At 36.4% G+C, this 22,088-nt stretch overlaps 1 pseudogene; it reads right to left on the reverse strand.

The window, feature by feature from the left end:
- Positions 1–2,465: 2,465 nt before the first annotated feature.
- Positions 2,466–17,245, reverse strand: LOC132181731 (desmethylxanthohumol 6'-O-methyltransferase-like; annotated as a pseudogene).
- Positions 17,246–22,088: the final 4,843 nt, after the last annotated feature.

Raw genomic sequence — 22,088 nt, forward strand, 5'->3', positions numbered from 1 at the left:
ACATCTATTTCTCAACATACATCATCAATTGCTATCAACATACATCCATTTCTCAAGTCGTATCCCAACATTGTCCACAACATATATCCTTTTCATGTCCAAAAAACATACATATATATACATCATTGTCTATATACAACAGCATTGTTAATAAACAAATAATTATAACTATATACATTAACAAAAGCTTAAACATACAACTTAAGTGATTCGTGAATACATTACATACAAACGCCCCAACAAAAAATCTGGTGAACACCATCATGACAGGTTGACTTCTCCACACTCACTGCAAATGATTACACAACAATCAGTCAGCAAACAAACACTCGAACAATCAATCAGGAATCATCAAGTCCTAAGCGATTAGCTTCGTCAAACTATACGAAGGTCATACATAACAATATTTAGGTTAAGTGACGTGTATGAACAAACGATAAATAACTTCAACGCTATAGCTACACTACCAACACATACCTTAAGGTATATACATAATTTCAATGCTAATCCATTCAAACTGTGAAAATGATCTAAAATTACGAAGCATACATATGATCTAAGCGTATCCAGCATTTCCACAACCACAACACATATTAATTTGTATTCCTAATTTTCAAGTATTTTGAGTTAAGTATATACGTTATTTATAAATATTTGATAATAACTTGTCTGAAATAAGTCTTATGAATACATACGGGCTTATTGAACCAGTGGTACAATGTCTTGATAAGCGAGACTTTCGTCCACTCGGGGGCCGTTGTGGGTTTTCGTTTTGATTGCCATCCTCAGCTTCTAGCCTTACGTCATCCACACATATTACGGTATAAATGTGTTATACACATGCATGTGTTCTAAAAACATACGAACAAAGTGTGATTACCAAACACATTTATTAACTATTAAAATGATAGTCATTTCAAAAGTTACTCGTATTACTTAAAGAGAAACAAAAACTAATATAGTTTTACCTGGTCCGCTAGCTACTGAGGACCTCACAATCGCACGGACTGGGGACTCTAAGTCCTGCGGAGCTCTAGCATCGGTCACCTCCGTCTCGGAGACATGTCTCGAGTCCTCAAGCACACAAAATCGGGCCTCATACGCCGCCATCTGTGCAGCCATCTATGAGGTAACCTGTTGGGTCACCTCCGCAGTAATCTCAGCCCTCTGCTGGGCCAACTGTGCAGCCATATGTATCCAATGCTGCTCCCTTTCAGCTTCGAGTGCTCTTTCAATCATTTGCGGGACATTGGAGCTTCTTGGGTTCTGTGAGGATGGTTTATAGTAAGAGTAGATGTAGCCGTGCGCAGGAAGAATATTCTTACTAACCCCCCAAATACGACCCGCATATTCCGGCTTAGAGTTGTGCGCTTGGGCGTATGCGTCGTTCGGTGCCACCGAATAGTCCCATGAGGAGCGTCTACCAATTCTGCAGGATCGTTTTCCAATAGCTCCTCCATCATCAACTGTATGTTACATTACATCCAATCATTGTTATTTATGTGTTAATCATCAATAAGTTTTCTATACGCAAATACAAATAAAAAGATGAAGGGTGTAAACAACATACAACTCTCGCCTCGACCTCCCGATTTGGGAAGATACCGTCTGTCTTTCGGTGGTTCTTGATGTAAGCCTTCGCTCGCGTAAGAGCTTTGCCTATATTAATTAGCTGCAATTAAAAACCCACAACACGATCCATATGTTAGTAGGTATATTAAATTAATGATGACATATATATGTATATAAATGGTAAATGACAGACATACCTTCTCATTGCATAACCTTGCCAAGCTCTTCGAGCCGGTGCAGTGTGGTGTGTTGTTCTTGGCTCGTATCTTTCTCATATGTTGAGCATAGTCCTACGCGTACAAAACTCATATACGTTATTAATTTGTGACACTTCTTCATAATATTAAACCGTTACTGAAACTACATAATTGAAATTAACTTAGTGACCTACTTGATACGCTGGATCGCACCATTACTCCAACAATATATCCATGTCTGCGCTGTTGTACTCTTTAAGGAGCTCGGACATCCTTTGCTTCACTATCGCAGGCGTCTCACCTCGTTGAATATAGAGTTTCGTTCTAAAGTCATGTCTCCAATGCCTCAACTTGTCGCCCATGTCACGGAATGCATCCTTCTTGATCGCCGCAATGTCCAAGCCAGGCGGGATATAGAACTGCGTCTGCATAAGTTTGAAATTGAAAAATTATGACACGTACATTATACTTTCCCCATCAACTAATCGTTTCACACAATAAGTTAAATAGCTACTATGTACATATGATTGTAAATTAAGAATTTCGTAACGTTTCACGTACCATCAATGAGCTCCACAAATCCTCCTTCGTGTTGTCGGGTACCTTCAACCAGTCATCAGATATCCTGAGGAAAGCTCCGCCCCTGACAGTTTTGCCCATCACCCATCTAAATTTTGACCCGCTTAGTCCTACTGGCTACCACGATCCATTATACTCCATCACAATTCTTTTCCTGAGGGGGATGTCCCATACCTTGCACGACGAATTTATATGCAACACTTCAATATTATCATGTGAATCTGCATTGATGTTTAACACACAAAAAATGAAAAAATACCGACATTAATCGGAAGTGAATGCATATATATAGAATAAAAATATATAAACAAATACATACTTATTTCAACATTGACTAGCATACATACCTATCGTCCGAACCTCTTTAACACCCAACACTTGCCCAACAAGTCCAGCAGGCTGGCCGTCCAATAAGTCATCTGTCTCATCCTCAATGTCCTCATTGGCCTGCGTATCACTATCATCCACGCGTGCTCTGCTGTGTGGCGGGTGATCAAAAAAGTCGTGCAGCAACTGACCCAGCTGGGTCAAATTCGCCGGCGGGGATTGCAAATCTGGAGATTGCCCGAACTGGGTAAGGCCTGTCCGACGGGATGGGTCAAGCAAATCCGGGTCTATTTGACTAGAGGAGCCTGGAATATCTTCAATGTTGAAGATATAATTATGTGTCGCAGGGGGTTGCTCGTCTACATGCTCTGGAAGTATCGGTCGATACCCTGGCTGCTAACTCAGTAGCATAGCAATGTCCTGCGCCTCACTATCATTAGGGTCGAACGGTCTCGACCCACGTCCACCTGTAGTTTATCGCATAGAAGACAGTGTCCCTCGTCCTCTTTTTGTCCTCCCTCGAGTACTTATTCTACCCTGCGAAATAAACGAGCGCGGGATTAGTAATCTGTACAATGTATCAGATATGCAATCAATGTTTAAATATACGCCATCAAACCAATGAATGACAATCAATGTATAAATAGATAACAAAGCTTTACATGTACACAATATTCAAATATAATATGATAACATACGCTTCGTATAAATATACGCTTCGTATGGAAGAAATGGAATAGTTGAAAGCATTCATGCTGACAAACAAAATAATTGACTTAAAAAAAATATATATTTCAACCAAAAAAATGCCGAATATCACGCCATTGTTTATATTACGGTCCATGCAACATTATAAGGCCAGCCCAATTACACTTATAATGTAGTTAAACTGTAAATACAATTTGGTTTTTATTACATTTTTATATTGTTATTTAATGCACTTGTTATATAATGTTAATTGTGCAGTACGTGCTTAGTGTTAATTAGCTTGGTTGGTATCGGTCTGCAGGATTCTAAATGGGGATTTGAGGATTTCTGTGTGGGACTTTTCCATCTTGATTTCTAAAGTTCGTTCTCTCTTGGTCTTTGGTAAGAAAAGCAAATGTGAGAGAGAGAGAGTTTGATTTGAATTAAAAAAACGTGAACTTAATTTTTTTAAAATGATATACACGTGCTGTTCTACTCCTAAATCTCTTTTTCTTTAATAATTAATTAAGAGTTAAGTAATGTTCAAAAAAATAATTAAGAGTTAAGTATGTTATTACAACATAAGAAAGGCAAGTCCAATCAACATTAGTGGCTTATATATACATAAAAGAATTATTTTCTCCATTTATGTTCCTTCCTTCTCTGCTAGCTAATATTTCATCATCCATGGCCAGAGTTCACATATATATCCTGCATTCTAGCTTTCTTTTTCTTCTCTAATCTATGCTTTTGCTTAAATCCAAAAAACCTAGACTCATCATCAATTACAGGCGAATGGTCTACTGCTGGAGCTACCTGGTATGGCATTTGTAGCAGATACACATACATAGGCTTCTCTTCTTTCTTTCTTTTTTTTTCAGCAAAATAAATTGTGTATATCAGGAAATCAAACTATATATATATGCCATTCAAAAGCCTAAAAATTAACTAATAATATGCCATTCAAACAATAATATCAGGAAATCAAACAAAAGCCTAAAAATTAACGAATAATATGCCATTCAAACAATAATATCAGGAAATGAAACAAAAGCCTAAAAATTAACGAATAATATGTCATTCAATAATATCAGGAAATCAAACAAAAGCCTAAAAATTAACGAATGGCTTTTGAAAATCAAACATCGAATATGCCATTCAAATGCCTAAAGGCCATTTCTAAACAAATTTGAGAAATTAAAATGGGTTTTTTTTTTCACTCGTATATCAAATTTCTCAAACATCAAATTTGAGAAATTTGAGTATATATATACCTGCAGTATAATATTGGAGAGGGAGAGAGTGTCGGAAAGTCACCTGGGTTCGACGCCGCCGGAGTGATAGAGGCCGCCGGGAGGGAGACAATGCCGGCCAAAGTAGAAGAGAGAAAACGAGCTAGGGAGAGAGGAGGGCGTACGTGTGCGTGGGAGGAGCTAGAAGCAGAAAGAGAGAACGCCGGAGGAGAACCAAACGGCCGGAGGAGGAAGAGAGAAAAATCACTGTTTGGGAGGGGTATAGTGCTCGAGCAGGGAAAAGTGGAAAACAAATTACACTAAGAGCTGGGATTAATCGTGGAAAAATCCCAACTGGTCAAAATAAATTAGTAAACGTTTCTAATTGGTAACGTGCCACACGTGGCACGTTACCAATTTTTATATTTTGAATTTTTTTTAAAAAACTATATATATATATAACGTGTCCAAAAAGTATATTGTGTCAGAAAATATAAATATATATATATATATATAGTGTCAGAAAAACTGTGGGGAAAAAAAAAATATATATATATATATATATATATAGTGTCGGAAAAACTTCTTCCATCTGGATGTATAAAATTGTCATATACAGGGGCAAAAATTATATTGTTTCGACTTGAGGGAACGAACTTAAATAAATACATAATCACATAGAAATATATAATCTGTCTTTATGTATGCCGAGTGTTTTCCCTATTTATGCAAAGTGGGGTACTCAAAAGTTACAAAATATTTGACCAAATATATAAAAGAACAAAAAAAAAAAAAAAGGGAGAGTGCTTAAAAATCTTGTCTCCATTTTCTTTGACAATTAGTAGGAGGCAAACATGAAAAAAGTACAGTCCAATATGGCAAGCCAATAAATACCCGAGTAATATTATGGACCATCTTTTTATCATATTTTTATCCTCCTAAAGTTGATGTGCCTTTTAAAATCACAATTAAATTTTAGATGAATCATATTTGAGTTTTGATTCAATAGTGATTTTTATGCCAAATGTGCCATGTGGTCTCAAACTTTCAGTTACCCAAGCCAAATGTGCCAAAGAAATGCTATTTAATTTCTTGAGTGTAATGACTTGATGCCTTGACAAGTTGACATGATACTATGCAAAGTGCAAAGCTCAAAGTCCCACAAAAAAGTAGTTTCAAGTCTCAAATCAGGTCTGGAGTTTGGTCAGAAGCCAACGGGAAGAAACTAATTGGATGTGGGTATTTCCAGTTTTCTATGTTGCAAGAGGGGGAAAAATGTGAAAGAAAAATTATGGGGGGACAAATATAGCATTTTGGAGGGACAATTTTTAAAAAACGACATATTATAAGAAGAATTTTAAAACTTTTGGGGCCCCCCAATGGTATATGTGAGTCCACCCCTGGTCATATAATTATGCTAACCCATTACTTGCTGAGATAGGTTACCAATTTTTTAATAATGTTTTTCTTGATTTTATGTATTTTTCCCTGAATTTTTTGTAGGGGTATTTTTATCAATTTAGTGCAAAGAGGGTTACCTTGCAAACTTTTCTTGTAGTTTGAGTAGATATTAATGCAATATTTAATTCGAGAGATATTAAAAAGTGAGTGTTAGCTAGTTTCAATATGTGTTTTTTTTTTCTTTCAAATTTTTAAATAAATTGACAACATATACTAAAATGTTTAAATAAATTGACAACATGCATATACTAAAATGATTTATTTAGTTTTCATAATAATTTTGTTATATTTTATAATAACATATACTAAAGTAGCTACGAAGAGATCCAATTGTTGCTCAAGTACAAATTAAATTATTCATATTACTGCACTATATATAAAGCTTTCCATTTGATATATTTATCATATTGTAATGATAATTAAACTATTCAATGCTATTAAAAAATAACATTGTGATTTTTAGAAATAATATTCTAGACTATATACAGAGTTGCTAGTATTTTTCTAAATACATATATATATTTTTAAAATAACCAATATGTAACTAAATAATATTAATGGAATTAATTAATTGGACAAAAAATTAGTAACATGTCAATTTCACACGTTACCAATTAGTAACGTGCCAAAATGACACGTTACAAATTGGTAACGTGTCTAACTGACACGTTACTAATTTGTAACGTGTCAGTTAGACACCTTACAAATTAGTAACGCGTCAGTTAGACACGTTACAAATTAGTAACGCGTCATTTAGACAAGTTACCAATTTGTAACGTGTCATTTTGGCACATTACTAATTGGTAACGTGTGAAACTGACACGTTACAAATTAGTAACGTTTCTCATTTCACACGTTACTAAAATAATTAGTAACGTGTCACAATTTGACACGTTACTAATTTGTAACGTGCCAAAAAGTAATGAATAGTTAACACGTTACTAATTAATATGTTTTTTGTAGTGAGAGTACCTAAATAAGCAGAAACAATAAAAGCAAAAACAAAAAGAAACAAACACAAAATCTAGCAAAAAACAAGAAAATGAGAGAATACAAGAAAATAAAACAAAGAAACAATAAACCCAAAACAGAAACCACGTCGGAGAGGAAGGTTGCTGGGGGAAAATGGCCAGAATGCGAAGAACCTGAACTGAGCCGAAGAGGACAAGCGGAGGGGTAAGCGACGATGTGGGTTCGGCAAGGGCAGTAGATCGAGCAAAGAACGGCTGATTCAAAAGTGTAGTGCAAAAAAAGGGACCAAAGGAGGGGGAAGAGGCAAAGAGGAAGGGAAATGACAAAATTTTGGCGCCCTTCATGATCTCTTACTATCACTCCTATGCCCATTTTTTTTCTCTTATTATTGATCGTGGCATCCCCAATCATCTTTGTTACACCCACTTGTTGGACTTTCCATAATTGAATAAGAGCTTTTTAGTAATAGAAATAATAATGCAAACTAAAAAGATTGACATAAAAATAAAATAAATTCATTCGATAACATCAAGATTTAAATAGAATTCGCATTAAAAATTTAGCAAACAATAGGAATTATATCCTAACTTAAATAAGCCAGCATATGAGATTTTTTTTTTTTGAACAAGAAATCTATTTCATTGATTAAAGATCACGAACATAAAGCTCTTACAGAGCAGAGCAAAAAGCTCTTACAGCACAAAGCATAAAGTTCAACAAAAATTATAACCACACGATATGAGGTTACAAAGTCATAGATATAAACAAAAATTCTTACAATCAGGTGCTATCTATGACTTCAATCTTTCGTTAACTCATGTACAAATACACTTAAAGAGCAGATCTGCTCTAAGCAAACTAGATCTAAAACATGGGTAGCCAAATTTTCGAACAAAATTTATTTGAACCGGCCATGAGAGATAACCCCTCACACCTAATTATTTAGGCCATGAGAAATATCCCTTATACATAATTATTCATCATCACTCATGAAGGTAGATCTAAGAGAAGAAACCTCTTATTCAAAATAAAAATACAAACAAACAACTAGCAAGTAACAGCAGCAGCCAGGGAGGAGATGAACGGCACAACACTGTAGAAGGTGGACGAAGACATAGCGGAGAGGCCGAAGTTGCTGATCTGGTCGTTGAACACCTACAAACATAAATAAAAAAAAATTAAAAAATTAAAAAAAAAATTTTTAAAAAAAGGGGGAAGGGGATTGTAGGAGCAGGGAGTAGAAGGGGAAGGGGAGAGGAGGATCTGCTCCCTCCTCTTCTCAAACTGTTTTATGAGGAGAAGGACCGAGAGACAGCTTCTAGGGTTTTCTTAGTATATCCAGTAGATGAGATTTAAAAGTTAACTAAAAGCGGACATATATTTCAATTCTAAGGGTCTGTTTAAATTTGTAGTTTTAAAATGTACAATTTAAAAAATTGTGATTTAAAAAACGTGTTTAGTAAAATTGTAATTTAGCCTTCGAGATCACAATTTACCCTTTAAAATCATTCATTTTTAAAAATGTACCATTTTCTTGCAATTCGAAAATGCATATTTTGTTATGTTTTCAAATCATAAAAAATGCACTCTCAAATGTTTCACATTCTATTATTTAAAATCTTTTTTTTTTTCTTTTGCCTGAAAAATTGTGGAGTTGTACTCTAATGCTCTGCTTGTTTTGCCGTAAAATGATTTATGAAAAATGTTTTTCGTATTTTCGGGTGTTAGTGCGACATAAAATAATAGTTAACAGAAAATATTTTCTATTTGACCAAAAATTCTTCTTTAGATTTCAAACAATGGATTCCATTTTTAAAAACAATAAACCATTTTTCGAGTTTGAGAATCTCATTCTCAAATCAACGGACCTTGCCAAGACTCCCTCGGAACTCGACAGGACCTGCCTGGGACTAGGGGTGGCAAAATGGGTACCTGACATGACCCGATTATGACCCCCAGGGACCCATTACATGATTAGCCTATATATAGACACGACTCGTTTAGCTAAACGAGTAATCGGGTTTAACACGATTATGACAAGAAAATAGTTGTGTAACCCGACATGACCCGTTTTACCCATTTAAAATAACTGGGTCTAATCGGGTGGACATGACCCGACACAACACGACCCGTTAAAACCCTAAACTATAATTAAAAAAAAAAAAAAATTGTAATAATAATACATCAATGCAGTGTCAATGCAAAAAATTGAGTTCTAAGATATTAAACGCTTTAATTAAGGATAAGAAAAAAAAAATGGAAAGTGACCGTAATTGTACTCCAAAAGAAATTACTAAACTCATGATTTCACCTAAACTTAAAACAAGCAAGCATATTGACTAAGTTCATTTATTAAAATAATTTTTAGTATAAAGAAATTTAATTTTGCTGAAATTACATTCCACTAAAAAAGAATTATGTATATTTCAACACAAAATATAATATCTATAATCTGTTGAAATTAAATGTCTCATAACAGAGATGAATTTTGCAAATCATTTGAAAAAAAAAAAATTAAGGGCAAAAAGCAAGAATAATGTTTTTAAATGAAAATAATTTAATTATATATTTAAATATAAAAAAGGCCCTACCTAAATTTGTTGTCTTAGGCCTCAAAATCTATTAAGTCGGACCTACTCAAGGGGTTGGCTTGGACGCTTGGTTACTAGTAAGCCACTTGGCCCTCATCGATACCTCATAAAGCATAAAGTCTAAGTAAGAACAAAACTAAAATTTTTATTTCAAAATGATCAAAATATGAATGAGATTGAGGTGTAAAATGTGTCAACATTTTCATCATAGCAAAAAAAAAAAAAAAAAGGCTAACAAAAACAAAATAATAAAAAAAAAAAAATTAAAAAAAAAAGAAAGAAACAAAACTCAAAACTACATCAACATTAAATTCATAATTCATTACAAAATACTTGTCCAGTTGAAGGTCTTGAAGGATCCATGATCCATCCCATGTAATCAAAGATATGAATTATGAAACACTATAAATATGCTCATTTTTTGACTTTTTTTTTTAACTGGGTCTAGTGGGTACCCGTCATACCCAGACAGTAACCGGGTCTAACAGGTACCTGCCAGACCCGAATAGTAATCGGGTCTAACGAGTACCTGCCAGACCCAAACAGTAACCGTATCTAGCGGGTCGACCAGTCAAACCTGCCGGGTAGACTCGCCAGACACGAATTAACCGGGTCTTAAACGGGTAGACTCGATTAAGACCCGAACCCGATAAGGCCAAACCCAATACCTATTTTTTCGTGTCGTGTTCGTGTCGGGTTCACAGGTCGTGTCAAAATTGCCAGCCTTACCTAGGACCTTGCCGAGACTCGCCTAGGACCTGCTCAGTACTTGATCGGGACCTTGCCTAAGACCCAATCGGACCAACTCGGGACCTCTTCAGGACCTTGGCGGGACTAGCCCGAGACCCCGCCGGGACCCACCTGAAACTTTACTTGGACCCTGCCAAGAGTTGGCCGAGACCCGCCCAGGACCCCATGATGAGAGCTAAAATATACATATTTTAGCCCCTTAATTTATGTGTGTTAACTTCTTAGTCATGTTATTTTGTGTTGTTTTACTTCATTTTCGTGTTTTTGTCTATCTTTAGGTGTTTGAAGGAAAAGGAAGCGTTTTTGAAGTGTGAAGCATAAAGGGCTAAAGGTGGAGCCATATGGAGGTAGGATCGATCGCACCAGAAGGAGGCTCGAGCGCTGAGCGTAGAAAAGCTAGGATCGAGCACACTCGGGGCGCTTAGCTGCGGCAGAAGCCTTTTTGCACTTATTTTTGGGATTTAAGAAGCCTAATTGTATTAGAACTTAAACCTACGATGTTATTAGGGTTTCTAAGTTCTCTTAAAGTCTATAAATAGACCCTTAGGCCTCTCAGAAAATAGTCTTCTTATGGATAGAGAATTTGGAGGCTACTTCAAGAGCGTTTCCGGTTTCTTCTTTTCCTTTTTTTTTTTTTTAATTTTAGTTTCATTATGTGTAACTAAACAATTGTTAGGGCTAGATTGAAACCCTAATCATGTCTGGTTAAGTTTAATATTAGTGTCTTTTGCTCAATCACATGTGTTTATTTTACTTGATTATGCCTATGAAATTGAATTCCCCTTGTGAATGTGTCTCACCATTATTTACATAAGAATGTAATCCGTTAGTTAAGTCAATTTAAATGCCCAAATCTTGGACTTAATAAAGTGACAAAAGAACCTAACCCTGGGTTCTTGGGTTAATCAACATGGAAAATAGGAGTAGATACTATACCCTAGGATTCATGTGTCTTTCGATCTCCATAGAATTATATTTCCCTAAAGAACAACTTAGTAGATACCATGCTAAATCCTTTAGAGAAGAAAATAATTAAAGTAGATACCATACTTAATTCGTTACTTAGGGAGATCAAAAATTTAAGGAGTATATACCATACCCTTAGATTGGCAAACAGTAAAATATCATGTGATTGGAACATTGACCTAATATTTCTTAATTAGTTTGATTTGTGGTAGACATCAAAACCCTAACCTCTTTATTACCTTTTTATCTTTTCAAACATTGCAACTCTATGACAATTTTGCAATATTAATTAGGAAAATATATTTTAGATAAAATCAACAATCCTCATGGGATGATCTCGTATTTGCCCAACTATACTACTAGTTGATTTCGTGCACTTGCAAGTTAAAACATGCTAAGTATTTGCTTATTAATTTAGATAGGTATTTGGTACAACACCCCACCTGGGACCCGACCGGACCTGCATAGGACCTCGTCGAGACCCGTCGGGACTTGACCGGGACCCGCCCGAACCTGCCTGGGACCTATCATGGACCCTGCTAGGACTTGACGTCAAAAAAATGTTTTCAGCGGAAAATATTTTCCTGAAAAATGATTTCTTAGAAAAGATTTTATGGCATTTGGCATGTAAGCAAAATCAGGCAGGGTCCAGGTCAAGTCCCCAACGATGGAAAATGTTTTCCAAGAGCAGAAAACATTTTTCAGTATTTGGTATGTACGGAAAATCATATTACACTCCAAATTACAAAAATGTCCCTGTCAGGTCATGGGCGGGGCCTGGGCTGATCCCGTTAGGTCATGGGCGGGGCCCGGGCTGATCCCGGCAAGCCTCGATAGGGTATAGGTGGAGCGAGTCGTAGTGTGGTCCCTACGGGACTCGGTTAGGACACCTCTAAGACTTGGTCAGAACATTTTCATAATATATATATATATCATGATTTTCCGTACGTGCTAAATACCGTAAAATATTTTCCAGTAAATCACTTTTTACAAAAAAAAATTTTGACGAAAAGCATTTTACATCGAAACAAACGGAGCCTAAATTCAAATCACATCAAAAGTCAATAAATATTTTTTGAGCAGTGCTTTTTAATTAAATTGAAATTTAATACTTCAGTCATCCTAAATTTTTTGTTTACCTTGGAAATGTCCAGCTTTTTTGAAGTAGAAAAAACACCAATTTCTAAAATCACCCTCTCTCTTTTAAATTAAATAAAGGGTTAAATACTCTTTCGCCCCCTAAGGTTTCAACATTTTATTTTTTCTCTCTTAGGGTTTCATTTTTATCAGAAGAAGTACTTGTGGTTTTTATAAAGACCAAGATAGTACCTCCGTTAACATTCCGTCCAAAACTTAATGGAACGCCACGTCAGCATCAATCAAATGTTGACACATGTAGTATAATTAATTTTTTTTTAAATATATATATAATAATAATAATAATAATAATAATAATAATAAAAAATAAAAATTGGGGGTGGCTGGGGGTGTTTTGGGCCACCCCCATCCGGCCGTGGAGTCTTTTGATGAATGAATGGGTTGATCCGTTTTATTTTGGTGATTCATCCTGATCCTATGTCTTTGATTCCATTGTGCAGATCATTCTTCCACTTTTTGGCAAGCATAAGGTCTTGCACTTTAACAAAACAGATGCACGTTTGGCAAACAATGGGATCCCACTTGATCTCTCAAAACTCAGATGTCGTGTTAATTTCCAGGCACTGAAATACACTCAGATTGAGACTTTGGGGCTGGCCCGACCACCCCTTAGGCTTCATGGGCAACCACCAATTTTTTTTTTTTTTTGAAAAATATTTTTTTAATATATTTTTTTAAAAAATTAATTATATAACACGTGGTGACATTTGATTGGTGCTAACATGGCGTTTTGTTAAGTTTTGGACGGAATTTTAAGGGAGGTACCATCTTGGTCTTTATGAAAACCACAGGTACCTCCTTTAATAAAAATAAAACCTTAAAGAGAAAAAAATAAAGTGTTGAAATCCTAGGGGGAAAAAAGTATTTAACCCTAAAATAAAAAAGTACAGAGATGTTCTTTTCCAAATTTTGTTCATTTCCATTCCAAAGTAGATAACATTTTGGGACATTTAAAAGGAAATATTAGATATATTGGATAGAGGGAGTAATTATTTCTGACAATAGAAAAATATTAGGAGTAATGATATGAGGAGGACTAAAGTCCTCCAAAATATGACGTGCCTTTTAAAGTCACCATTGAATTTGAAACAATCATTATTAAATTTTGATTTTTTTGTGACTTTAAATGTCACATCACATTTGAGAGGACTCTAGTCCTTCTTATATCATTACCCAAATATTAGATATAACTAGTGCCTAGAAGACTTGATTTAAGGTCACTAATATAGCTCGTATCCCTAAAATTAAGAGTCCAAATGTGACTAATTCAGGCCTATTAGCCTTTGTAATGTCATATATAAAATTATTTCTAAACTTTTGGCTAATAGATTGAAGGAGGTGCTCCCCTTTATTATTTCGCATAATCAAAGTGCATTCATCCATGGTAGATTAATTTCTGACAATATTTTAATAGCCTATGAGACTTTACACGCCATGCAAGCTAGATTGTGGAGAAAAGTGAAATATCTGGGGATTAAACTAGATATGAGCAAAGCATATGATATAGTGAACTGAAATTTTTTAGAGGCTGTGATGCGGAGAATGAATTTTTCTAGTAGGTGGATCAGGCATACTACGGTGTGTGCATGAACGATATCATATGTTGTTGTGGTAAATGGAAGTCCGGTTTGAAGAATTGTTCAAACTAGAGAGATTCGGCAAGGAGACCCTATATCCTCATATCTTTTCCTCATTTGTGCAAAGGTGCTAAGCTCTCTCCTTCAACATGCTGAAAGAACACGTAGCATTTCTAGTGTACCAACGTCGAAATGTGCGCCCCAACTTAGCCACTTTTTTTTTTTTTTGGCAGATGATAGCTTATTATTCTGTAAAGCAATAATAAGAAAAAAAAAGAAAAGAAAAAACAAACAAACAAACAAACAAAATGTCCATAGGCTTCCATTATTGTGGGGTCTGAAATATAGGGTTTTGTAAAACACATTACTTGCCTAGTAATACATCTCCTTCAATCAATCAAGGCCTATTGTAAACCTAAATCTCGACTAAATACCACATATGTCCAAACTTCGATTAAAAAAAAAAAAAGTCCAAACTTCCAAGGCTTCCATTATTGTGGGGTCTGAAATATGGGGTTTTGTAAAACACATTACTTGCCCTTCATCATCTCTTTTTGAAATAGTTTAATTTCATTCATTGATAAACGAGCATAAAGTTCAAACAACACAGAACAAAGCTCTGAAGCAACCATAGCTGAAGATACGAGGTTACAAGTATCAAAGATGACGTATTACATTCCAGACTCATACAAAATTCGCTAATCTATGACTAATTTTCAAATTAAATAGCAAATATGCGCCAAACAGACTCAAACAAACTTACAATATGAGTAGCTTTCAGCTACTCGTTGGTTTATGCAAGGAGATTAATGAGCTGATGCAAAAATTTTGGTGGGAGCACCAAGATAATGATGCTAAAATTCATTGGATGAGTTGGGAGCATATGGGTTTTTCGAAGGCCCAAGGAGGATTGGGATTTCGACATCTGGTATGTTTTAATAAAGCTCTTCTTGCAAAACAATTGTGTTTTATACTGCAAAATCCTAATTCATTGGCAGGTCAAGTTATTAAATCTAAATATTATCCACAATCCAGTATTTTGGATGCTAATTTGGGTAAAAGACCATCTTTTACTTGGAGAAGCTTGATGTCCGCTAGTGATGTTTTCAAAAATGGGCTCACATGGCGTGTGGATGATGGGTGAGATATACGGATTTGGGAGACAAATGGCTTCTAGCTCCAATATCCTTTTTGGTTCAGTCTCCTCAAAATGTGTTAGCAAAAGATGCAAGAGTCTTGGAACTCATTGATCGAGACGCAAAGTGGAGGAAAACCCATTTAACCAACACGATCTTTCATGAGGAAGCTCAAATTATTTGTCAAATTCCTCTATGCCAAGTCCCATCAAAAAATTTACTAATATGCAAGGGAATGTCAAATCTTGTTTTTTCGGTAAGAAGCGCATATCATATGGAAAAGGAAGCGTAATCTATGAGAGGAGGAGGGGGATCCGGCAAAGAAATGGGAACACAATTTGGAAGACGATTTGGACTTTCAAATTCCCAAATGCAGTTAAAATGTTCATGTGGAGAGCGTACAACAATCTCCTCCCCACAAAACAGAACCTTTTGCGAAGGAGTTGGTTAATGATGCTAGTTGTCCTATATGCTAAAGGGAGGCTGAAACTGTGAAACATATCATTTGGAGTCATCCGGCTGCACAAGATGTCTAGAGCTGCAGGTCTTTCTTTTGCTCACATAGTTGCCTCTTTGATTGGCCTTGTGATGTAGAAGACATTGAGCTTATGGTGGTGATGGCACGAAAAATTTGGTTTTGGAGAAATGCAGTGGTACATGGAGGAGATTTCACTCATCCTAACCAAGTTTATCACAAAGCCTGTAACTTTATAGATGAATTCCAAAGAGTTAATACTAAAGAAATGGACGAACGGAGCTCTACTGCGACGAACCACCCTAGGTATGTGCAAAGTTAATTGGTATGCAACAATTGATAGATCATGGACATATGGGATTGGTATCATTGGTAGAGATCATGTGAGAAATGTACTAGCCGCACAGAGTACCACGCGAAATTGTTTCTTAGAACTTGCTGTTACTGAGGCGATGGCAACCATATACACAGTGGATGTATGTAGGGATATGGCATTGTTTGATATAATCTTAGAGGGAGAAGCCCTACAAATTGTTAATGCGGTCAATTAGGTGGATAAGAACTGGAGCAAGCTCGGACATTTAATTGATGGAATTAAAGAAGGTTTGTGTCAGCTGAGGTCTTGGAGGATAGAACATATCAAGAGGAGTGCAAATTCAGCTGCGCATAGTCTTGCTAATGAAGCTATTTTAGATGTCATAGATAAATTTTGGATTAAAGAAATTTCAAATTGTATCTATGGTACTGCATGTAACTAGGGAGCTTTATACCCCTAATTGATTGATAGTTTATCACTAAAGCTCTCAATTTGTTTGTTTAAAAAAAAAAAAAAAAGACACATGATTTAGAACTTGAAATTGTAATTTTTCAAATTATGTTTCATATATATATATATATATATATAATAGCAAAATCCTGCAAGAGAGTTGGCTATAATTATGGCAATTGTCCTTTTAAATAAAATATATAAGCATAAAGCAAACCACCAATGATCCCAAGCAATGAAACCCATCTTTGTATTCCTCCAGGATTCCCCTCGTCACAATCTTGGCCGTGCACGCCATTGCATCATTGAAGATGTTGTTGAACTCAGGATTTTTAGATGCAAAGTCCCAAATCTCACAGCCATGGGCCTTGTTGAACGCAATGCCCCCTTCTTTGACACATTGGCCAAGGCAATGCCACGGTGCCAATAGCTACGGATGGTTCTCCATCAACACCATTGGCGCTAGGCTCAGCTCAGCATCATGCAGAAGCCATTTTGACTTTTCTATCAACCCGTAGAGTGTCTCCCCACCACCGTCCACTGGATGATGATGTTCGATGAAGATATTTTTGCGGACTAATAATCTCATGATACGTGCGAAGTAGGGGATATCAGGAGATGATGAATCAATCTCAGAGGCTATTTGGCGCAAAGTAATAGGGCCGCCATGAGAGTGTATAATGTCAGCAATCCGGGGCTGCACGGCACATTTCAATGCCATAGAATCCACAAACCCGAACATTTGTTGCCAAACTTCGGCTTGGCCTTGTACCATTGTCTGTGTTTCTTTTGCTTCCATTTTCTCTCTCTCACTCTCACACACATGCCCAAATGAAGATAGAATGTATTGCGAGGCTAAAGATTGCTGTCTGTATATAAAGACTAAAAGGAGAAGTGATCATTGCTCAGTGGGACAGGCCGTTGGGGCATATTTAATTACATGATTGAAAACCATAATAAACGCACGGACCTGACCAAAGACTCGGTCCATGTATGAACGTAGATGCAGACAGGCGAAGATTTATTCGGTGTAGATGAGAAGCAATCGTTCTCACATACGGTACCTAACTGATGATGGGCAACTTGCAAAATAGACGTTGCTGGATCTACCTGTCTTTACCCATCTTTGGGAATGAAAAAACTTCGATAGTATTTTTTTTGAAAGGGAACATACGATACTCATTCATTGATAAAAGTCGCGAGCATAAAGCTCTTACAAATAGCGCAAAAAAACTCTGAAGTAAATCATAGCCAAAGCTAAAGATACGGTCATCAACAACAGACCAAATCAACCATAACAAAAGCATCCGCTAACCTATGACTAATTATCAGGTTTAAAAATCAGATCTGTATCAAACAAACATCATCTAATGCATAGATAGCGCTTATTCCTCAGCCTTGAGAGCAGAACCTCCCAGCCGATACTCATCCTCCTCGATTCGTAAGTCAGAATACAGTTCACATCCACAACCCAAGGGTTTGGACCAGTAATAACGGGTAGCAACCGGACGCACCAAAGCAGGAGGAGAGAACCTTATTACAAGCAAAAAGAAAAACCATGCAGGAAAATAAAGGAAACAACAAAACAAATGCAGGAAAAGAAATTACAGCAAATAAAACAAACTACAAGGGAACTCAAAAGGAAATACAAAACAAAAAAACAACAATACAGGGAAATAAAAACGAAAACACACAAAGCAGGTCACTGCAGCCGGAAGGTGGCCGATCGCGAGCTGGCCGGAAATCGCTGCGGAAAGTGGCACAAAAAGCTTGACGCAGGAGGGGACCGTGAAAAGACCCGACAGCAAGCAGTGAGCGGCGAAGCGGGCGCGGAGGAGATCGACGGCACACAAACAAACAGGGAGGGGGAGAGTTTGAGTGAAAACCCCTAAAGGCAGTACCCACCGAGAGAGAACACAAGCACAACACAACAGGAAAACACCAAAGACAGAAACAAGCCTAAAAACAGAACCGAGAAGCAAAGAAACAAAATCAAAGAACAAAAGCAAAGAAGCACAATCAGGGAAAAACGAAAACAAACCCAGCCGAATCAACAGAACCCCTGCAAAATGTGGGATGGGCACGGCAGAACCGGAAAGCAAGGAGGTGGGTAGGCATCAGGGGAAGCCAGGCGGAGGACGGAGGATCGGGCGAAGGCAAGCCGATCCAATGCCCAACCCGTTCCAACCCAAGCAGAGAGCGACCAAGGGAACGGCAATACCAAAGGCAAAAACAGAGGGAAAAAGGAGAGATGGGGAGGGGGAAGAGAGGGGCACCGAGACTAGGGGCATCAAGTAAAATACTAGCACCCGGAGCGGAGAGGAGAGGGGAGGAGGGATGCAGGCAACGGCCCTCCCTCCTCCCCTGTGGCTGCAGTGCTTTGGAGGGGGGCTTAGGGTTTGATGTATATGCAACAATTTCAAATATCAGCTTTTGTCTAACTTCGATAGTATTTGAATTAAAATAAGAGAATAAATTAGAATTTTTAGAAGACTCAAAGTCGTCTTTACCTTTGCGTTGTTTCCTTTTCTAGTTATTATATATCCATATACCATCAAGTATATTGGTTCAATGGCCTAAGAAAATTTCTAAGTGCTCAGGGCATGTACTAAGGTGTGGGTTTGAATCTCAGCAATTGAGAATCCCCACATATACCTGATTAGTATTAGCTGTCTTGAATTCTCATTGATGCCCTAGTGGGGCTAAGTCAGGCTATGGCTCAGTCGGACTTGAGAGAGAGCCTACGGTTCCCACCGTCTAGGCCCTTCCTGTGCGGCTCCCAGCGAGTAGGTGCTAGCTCTATTTTTCATACGCAATCCCAAATATGTTCTAAGTGTTAAAAACATTGCCACTAGAATACATCAATGGACCTTTTAAGTCAAAAATTATTTTTTGGAAAAAGCTTTATTTTTAAGCTTTTACCAAAAATACATTTTGGTCATTTTTTTGGCTTTTTAGACCCTTAAAAAAGCTTTCAATTTTTTTTTGCCAAACGGGTACATTTTTATTCAAATGAACTTTTTGAGTATTAAACGAACTTTTAGACCATTCAAACGCACACCCAAACAGGTCTTTAGTTTCATATTACTGATTCATCTATCACCCTCTTAAAATGTGTGATGAAGTATGTATATAGAACACAAATCGAGCAATTTTTTAATGTTTTTTTACATGTCTACACATTGGGTGGAAAAGAAGTTGGAGATTCAATCTCATGAATTCCGTTTCAAAAGACGTAATCTTCGGCTGATTAAGCTATCATTGGAAGACAAAATCGATCAATTTTACCTAGCTTGTAAAGTTTAGTAGTTCCATTCACACTGATTGCAAAAATGAAATGATTTGGGGACAAACTATAATGCGTTCTGGTTTCACTTTTTGTAACAGCTGCCATCAAATTTATATGCTCTCTTTTATAATTGCAAGGGGCCATAATTACAGTCAGAAAGAGCCAAAAAGAGAATATATATATATATATATATATATATATATATATATATATATATATATATTTCAACTGTATGGCTTGTGATGGGTATCCAAGGTGTTCGGAAAATATTATGGAATTACAAAGGGAAAATATGAAGGCAAAACAAAATTTGGGACTTCAAGAAGATATCTTTAGGACGTACGTATTTTGTGTCTCCTTTTTAAGTGTTAAGAATTTGACAAAATAATTCTCAAGGTACAATGAAGTCCAAATGTTAGGGTAGGAGGGTGATAAATAGCACTACTCAGTTCCAAGGCTTTGCATTTTTTAAAGAGAGTTCTTTCTATTAGGATATAATGTAAAATCTCATTTTCGAGCCTTCAATAAAAATTTGACTCATTAGTTAAAAATATCAAATACAATAGAGATGAAAATACCGTACTTTAATTCAAATCAACACCATAGATTTTTTTTTCATTTATTCTAACCCAGCGTCCACCACCCTCCACCCACTTCCGAGCCTTCAACATCAGAATCTCCAAAACTAACTAAGACGGTAACTTTGGTGGTTTTGTCAATGGGTATTTTATAAATGATGTATTTTGTTAAGAGAATAAAAATTATTTGGTGTAAAGAGTTATATTATCTTTTTGAGGATAACATATATAAGGACCTAGTGTAAATCAAGTCCTTTGTACCCACTAATCAAAATTGAACACGTAAGAAAATCACACAAAGTCAAATAAGAACGAAAACATGATTAATTCTCCCCAAGTCACAAAACCCATCATTTTTCCCCTCAGTTGTAAAACCCACCCCCATCCCAAGAGCCTGTCGGACCGGAGACGATGCCGGCCGGTACATATAACGCTAGGTAGTTCTTCGGTGCTCTCTCTCTCCGGCAGCAACAGAGAAGAAACTGAGATGCCTTTTCCCTCCGGTTCTAAGATAAGAAACTACAACTACTATCCCCTATTTATAAGATAAGAAATCCAAGTAAAAGAAGGACTAGAAAGACTAATTAATAAAGGACTCCAACATAAACTAGGACTTGGAATATAGACTCCTTATTATACTAGTAGACCTTTCTCCTTGTCCCAGAAGAACAAGTAGACAAGTCCCTTGCTTCTCAACCCTCAATTGCCATATGAGACCTATGTGGCATTGCTTCTCTATCAGACTTCTATGTTAAAATAAAAAGGATTAGATTCCCAATAAATAGTCATTTGAAAATAGGCCCAATATATACACGTAGGGAAAATTGGACTTTACCTTCATAAAGTTTGAACCGATTTTCAATTTGACCTCCAATATTTTACTTTTTACAATACATCCGATCAAAGTTTCAAAATTTTTCATTGTAGCCCATCCGTTAACAATTTTCATCCAATTTAACTGAAAATTGGTCGCGTGAATTTTTTTGTCTTAAGTTTCTAAAATTGTCCCATGTATTTTAACAAATTTCAAAAATTCTCCAAATTCAAACCAAAACCAAAATAATATATATATATATATATTTGGAGGTGGCTAAGGCCACCCCTGAGCCACCCCCAAACGGCGGAATTGGGGGTGGCTCAAAACCACCCCCATGGGCCGTGGGGGTGGCACGCCACCCCCAATCCGGCCAAATGGGTGTGGCCAGCCACCCCCAAAATGGCCAAAGAGCTACTCCGATTTTTTTTTTTTCTTTCTATTTTTTAAGTTTTTAAAAAATAAAAAATAAAATTGTAGGAACAATTCAGTATTTCCTATTATTTCCATTAGAAAAAACAGAAATGGTTAACAGATTGGCCACATTGAAAAAAATAATAATTTAACTTTGATGGGGTATATTGTAAAAATTGAAATATTAAAGGTCAAATTGAAAATCGACTCAAACTTTAGGTGGTAAAGTATATTTAACTCATACATGTATATGTATATGTTAGGAACTTAGGACATATGATTTTTATATTTCTCTTATAGAATATTTAACATTTATTCATGATTGTAATTGCAATTAAATGTTAAAAATGAGTGATGAAATGTTCTCTTTGTTAGTGTTTCATTAAAAGTTGTCTCTCTTGATGGAAGGAAGCAACTCTTGGTTATGCATAAGGGTTTTGATCTATCTATAAATAAGCCTTTGATTATCCATCCATCACAACATAAACGGGAGAAAACGATAGGCCGAAAACTCTATTCAACACTCTCCATTTAGGTATATTGTGAG

Source organism: Corylus avellana, chromosome ca5 (assembly GCF_901000735.1).
Source record: "Corylus avellana chromosome ca5, CavTom2PMs-1.0".
NCBI classification, from domain to species: Eukaryota; Viridiplantae; Streptophyta; class Magnoliopsida; order Fagales; family Betulaceae; genus Corylus; species Corylus avellana.